Source organism: Topomyia yanbarensis, chromosome 1 (assembly GCF_030247195.1).
Source record: "Topomyia yanbarensis strain Yona2022 chromosome 1, ASM3024719v1, whole genome shotgun sequence".
Lineage (NCBI taxonomy): Eukaryota > Metazoa > Arthropoda > Insecta > Diptera > Culicidae > Topomyia > Topomyia yanbarensis.
In genome coordinates this window covers 200,192,882-200,198,881 of record NC_080670.1, presented here as the reverse complement: position 1 = coordinate 200,198,881, position 6,000 = coordinate 200,192,882, and the positions used below count along the sequence as shown (strand labels likewise).

General features: G+C 42.7%; 1 protein-coding gene across 7 annotated transcripts in view; it reads left to right on the top strand.

Moving 5' to 3' along the window:
* Positions 1-442: 442 nt before the first annotated feature.
* LOC131687593 (uncharacterized) overlaps positions 443-6,000 on the top strand; it is a 152,914-nt gene continuing 147,356 nt past the window's right edge. For 5 of the 7 annotated variants that reach the window (XR_009305211.1, XR_009305209.1, XR_009305207.1 and 2 more), the window contains exon 1: positions 443-907. The gene's annotated coding sequence lies outside the window, so the exon portion shown is untranslated. Of the gene's footprint in view, positions 908-1,015; positions 1,035-2,003; positions 2,135-6,000 lie in introns of those variants that run through there. The other 2 variants (XR_009305208.1, XR_009305210.1) reach the window with 2 other exon arrangements.

The following is a 6,000-nucleotide window of genomic DNA, read 5'->3' as shown; positions in this document are numbered from 1 at the left end:
TAGGAAGGCATATAGCTGTGTAACTGAGGGGTATATCAGCAAACTAAAGATCAGCTAGATAACATAATTTACCGATTTTAGAAATTTTCAACTCTAGAAAAAGGAATATAACGGCATCACTGATCACCAGCACAACGGAGCGAAACCCTCCGTTATCACCTTCACGCTCTCACTGGAGAGAAGCCGCGACTATAGTGAGCTCATTTCTCGCGCTCACATCGAACACACACGCAAAACAACTTTTGCTTCCATTTCGATCGAATGCGTAGAGCCAGCTGTTATTACTCATCGCATGGACGGACGGCGTCGTTTAGCGGCATCGCGAATCGTGTACACGTATACACAATATTGCAACTTTCGAACAGTGTAGGTGAGCGCGCGCGAGCGGAGATAGTAACTGCGGCTGTGTTTGTGTGTGTAAAAGTAGATACAGTACACATCAAAGCAACCACCCATGTTTTGCTTTTTCATTCTGTGTGGAGACCTGCTCGCGTGCTGTACGGTGCTCCGCGGCGCGGTTTGAGTTTATGCGTTTTTTCTTCTTCCTTCGATTCATCGTTCGGGCCGGACCCCGCGCGGTCGTCGATTGCAGTGCGCGTCTTTCGGTGGTGTTGCTTTTTTTTTCTCGGTGGTTTCGCGTGATGTAAAGTGTTCGAGTACCGTATGATAATTGCAAGTGTGCTCGACTCCCGTGCAATTCCTGCATTGTACCTAGGAAGGAAAAGGTGTCATTCGGTGGTGCGTTACTTTAGCCATGGTAATCGACGCTATGCGAATTTTGTAGAAGGTGTGCATTCTTGGATGTGTGTGCTTACAGCGTTGCCTTGAAGAAGCGAGAAAAAAGTGCGTTCAGTGCACTTCCAGTGTACCATCGGAAGATTACTTATCGCCTGTTTTCCCCCAGTGTGTAAGTGTAGTTCCTTGAATGTGTTTTTTCTGATAAGAAAATAAAATAGAATGCTAGGAAAAGTGAATGATGCATTTCCTAATCGGCTAGCCATCGTAATAGGCCTGATTCGCTCTCATTAAAAACCGTGAGTTTCAATTAATCCACCAGGTTTTTTTCCAGACCTCGCCTGCTACGATGCGAATGGGTTAAGGCAGTAATCGTTCCGTTCCCATCCAAATTTGCGTAAAAGAGGCGAGAACTTATCGAAACACCATAGTTTTTTCGAGAAGGGGAAATCACCCGTTTTTGCTCCTCACGCAGGAGAAAATCGATAATCGTGAACGCTCGACGTCGGTTCTCCCATTCAAGAAGTCTGAACTCTGTGCTTGTTTGAAATTTATTCGTCCAGTTCCAGAGGATTGAAATTGAATAATCGAACCGAATAATAATCACTCAACACGGATTGATCTAAGCCCGCATATATTCCGTCATCGGAATAGACAGATCAATTTGCTGTCTGTAGCCCTGCGTTTTGTGTGTGCCTAGTTTGACTTGTACGGAAGTGAATGTCGTTGATGTTGTTGCTGCTGTTCCTACTGTTCCAACTGTTTGTTATTAGATTGCAAAAGGGGCTGCGCCCTTTCTGTTTACGTACATGCTATTCCAACAATAGAGTGTGTAGTTACAAACTAAACACACACACGCACGCTCATACGTACGTACGTATGTAAGCTGGAGAAAGGGGTGCTTCCACTTTGCCACTAAAGCAAACCGGGAACCGCACGGCAACGGAGCGTGTTTTGTGTTGCGAAAGAGTTCAGGCTAGTACTGCTGGCTGCTCCAGCCATGTGGTGTTTTGTTATTCGACGACACAAGAAGTAAACAAACGTGGAACGAGCGGAACAGACACAGATGTGCTCGCTTATTGGTGCGCTGCTGAATTAATGCTCGGATCGGAATGGAATAAAACGCGAAGGGAGTTTTCGAATGGGGAATAATAACAACAACGCAGTTTCGGACGAGTTGGCGATCGGTTGACTTTGTTTATTATTTTAGCTGGGCGAAGAAATAATAAAACTGAATTTTGTTGGTTCTAATTAATGAATTTGTTTAGTGTTCTTCTCAATGTTCAACAGTGCTAGTGAAACAATTCAGTCTTACATAATTCACAAACGGCAGTGTTGCATTTTGTCACTCTGGGAAAAAAGTGGAAGTGAGATTCGGCTGACAAGTCATCCAACGATTGTGAGTATGACATTTGATAATCGTCATTCCGAAAGTGTTGATGGTATCAAAAAAGTGACATGATTTTTGCATTCACGCTTAGAATCTAGGCTTTCAGCTCGTGGTTGTTTATCCGTACGGGATTATAATAATTTAGGTAATTAGTCTATACAAAAGTGAAACTATGTATGAAATCCTCTAGTGAAATTTTGATCCACGTTTTGGTAACTTTGGGACTTTGTTGTATCTCCCCGGATGGAGACAATTAAGTGCAAACCAGTGGTACTGAAGGTCACGATAAGTACATCATTACGCTGGGTTCAACTTTTCGATCTCATCTCTTACCTTCAACTTATTAATGGACATTTGAACATACAGCGACTGGTTCATGAAGTCAGCGCCTTACTTGGTGAAGGAACAATCAGGATGAAAAACAAAATGAAAATTTATGCCAGATGAAGTTCCAATGAGATGCTAAATAAAAATTTGACAAATACAAAGACTAAAAAATAGAACTTTAATGTGCAAAGGCACATTAAAACTCCAAAAATGATAGAAATACACTTGAAAAGAAAAATTCACAATTATAGGCACAGTTCGTACGAAAAGAATGAGACGATGTCAACGTAAGTCAAATTTCCCATTTAATTTTATTTATCACCTTGCGACCAATATTTTGAATTTCCTTAGTAGCTGCTAGCTCTAGCGAGCACTCTTATTTACAGATACACGACGAACAGATCGTAATTACCTGACTAGAAACTGCGCGCGCAAGCTCAAAAAAGGCTTTAAATAAGTGCGTGGGTTTGACTTCAGCACCCTGTCATCAATCAGTATAAAGCAACAAAATATCAAAACGCCGCGGAAAGACCGCAGTTCCATCTTGAAGCTTTCTCCGTATTTGGTGTGCAGCCGTTGTCGGCTATGAAGATGATGGAGCCACATTTCGTGTAGGCGTTCATCGTGCCCCCGTCCTGTATCTTACTAACTACTGAAAGTCGGCTTAGCTAATCCAGATCTTTACGTTCTCGGTGCTTTGTCGGTCGTGCGCAGTCAGCCGTCTAAACGAGGCACACGTTTAATGGTTACTTCATACGAGTTAATATGAGCGCGAGATACAGCTTTGGACGCAGTGCTGACAGTCTGCGCTAAAGCCGGATGTCACGCGATTTTTTCGATTTTGTTGGATTGAGTGCTTGGAGAAGATATTGGGCGTGGGATTCTCTGGTGAGCCGGTTTCTAATTAAACTTCGAGTTTGGGTAAGCTTCAATTAATTTCAGAAGGCGTTGCCACGATTTTCTAGGATCCAATCATTTGCTTGTGTGACAAGGTGTAACAAATATTACACATTCGATTTACACCAAGTAGATGTTACTTATGGTGCATTACCTCAAATTTTCCTTGAGGTCCGACAGGTCGCCTAGCCGATACTCCCAATATTTCAAAATGATACCTAACGTACTTGTGGGTTTTTTTTTCATAAAATGTATCCTCCAAAAAATTTACTTCAAATCAGCGGTAAGTTCCACAAAGAGTTTGAAATTTAATACAGTATTTAGCTAGCTTTAGAGTCGACAGTAACACTGGACTGTACCCATCCCACTAGTGAACTACTAGAGTCCCTCGAACAAGCTAGGACCAGGTCACGATTTAAAGACTAGTTGGCCCTTTAAGAGAACTGAATGTTTTATTAGGGAAATTCGTTTCAGCAGTGTGTTTGAGTACTTGAGTTGCAAACTAGCAACATTCTGATTGGTTCATGCATCAATATGTGTATCACATTTCAACGAATTACAAGTCTTCGGCCTCACTGACCACTTCCGGTTGCTTCTGAAACCACGAGGTAACTGGAGAAAACTATACCTAAGCCAAATTCCTTCATGTTGGGTATTCCAATTCTGGGTTTTGCTATTCTGGACGCCTGGCCCATTTTTTTCAATTGGTTTTTTTCTGGACCCTCTCCCGGATATAATCTAACTGGTCGATTCATAACCGAGCTTAGTATCAGGTAACAAGTGCATTTTGTTCTCCCCAGTGCGGTTTGTTTTTCTCAGTTGTGCGATGGTGTTTGCTTTAGACTTTTTTGTAGAAATCGAACCCCTGCGACCAGGACTAAGATCTATTGTGGTAACAGCTATGGTGGATCTCTGAAAGTGTTTATTACCGTGATTGCAAGTCTTGTCGCTTGATCTAAGCGTCTTTTCTGTATAATCAGCTGCATCGCTAAAAAGATACCGGCATCCCCTTTCTAAGGTTGTCTCGTCTAATAATAATCCAACTTCGCCCACATCTCACAGCAAACACACAGTAGATGGTGAGGAATAATACATCTACTTACTCGCCCAGAACTGCACGTATTCGCGACTGACTTGAATCAAGCGAACAATATCATAAATTCAGTAAATTCCTCACGATTGGGGTTTGACTGTTGATGTTCTAAGTAAGGGCGGGTTTAGCTGCTACAAACCCGAAGATTGTACCTCCTGGGTTTGGCAAATTCAAATACAATCCGTACTTAGGGATCATCCATAAATGACGTAGCATTATATGGGGGAGGGGGGAGTTTTGTATTTTGTGATGATGTGTGACGACAGGGGGTAGGGGGTCATGTCATGCTACGTAGCTTTACCCGTTTCATCTAACTAACATCGTTTTTCTTTATTTTGAATTTTTTACGGGGTCAAGGGGGGGGGGGGGAGGTTAACCGTCAAGCTACGTAATTACTAGGGGGTATTTAGGGGTTTGTGACGAAATGCTACGATGGGGAAGGGGGTGTTAAAAATCACTTAAATAATGCTACGTCATTTATGGATGATCCCTTACTCGCTTAGGACTGCAAGTATTCGTGGCTGACCTGAATCAAGCCGACGGTATCGCTAGTAATAAGTACTAAATACAATTGAGTATCGCATCTACATGCCTTCTCGCAACGTGGAAATTGACGGCGTGGCTAGCGACGCGGTTTTGACTGTTAATTTTCTGATGAAGGACGGGTTTTGGCGGCTACAAATCCGAAGATAGTACCTCCCGGGCTTAGGAAATTGAAATACAATCTGTAGTTCCCGGCATGAGGACAGAATATCAGTGTAAATTGGATTTCTTGTATTTTCTGACATCGTGCAGTTGATTCACCACTTTCCACGTTACCGATCATCTTTAAAGTCGCTCCGCAGTTAACTGAGCAATGTCCCTTGATTGCGGCGATCGTATCCTTCGACAACTAATTTATTTAACGTAATCACGGATCCGATCTGATGTCCTAGATTATCGCAGTTGTGATGCATTTTCATTGAATGGAACATAGCAAGCTTCTAATTTTAATCTCAATGATGAGGAACCGAAGTCTCTGCAGCGTGATTGAATTCGTTTGTTCGACGTGGTTGGTCTTTGCCCTTTACGATAGTAATCCAGCTTCGGAAATTCAAAATCTCTGTTACGACTTTAATTTGAACATAGGAGAAATGACATGGATTGCTAGACAACCGGCGTAAGCAAAGTGACAGCTCGACCTCGGTACAGTTAAAATTGCAAATGGAATGTAATATCTGATCTTCAATGGTAGTCAGCACCTGCCGATGGCGGTTGCTATCATCACTGGCTCAAGATCAATCAATGTCTCATGTCCTTACACGGAACATTAGGAAGGAAAAACTACGTGAAATAAAACGGGGTTACTGGCGCCGGTTCGTTAACGATCTTACGAGAGAAACATCGATCAGTACTCTGAAGCACGACTCGAAGATGCGAAATATTCAAGCCGTTGGATATTTGTTTCCGTTCATTACGGAACTCAAACTATAAGGCTCTCGCCTCGGGAATATGCAAAATCCCAGATGAGGACTCGCCGAAGCTCCTAGGGCGTTGCGGATGCGGGAGAAATTTCGGA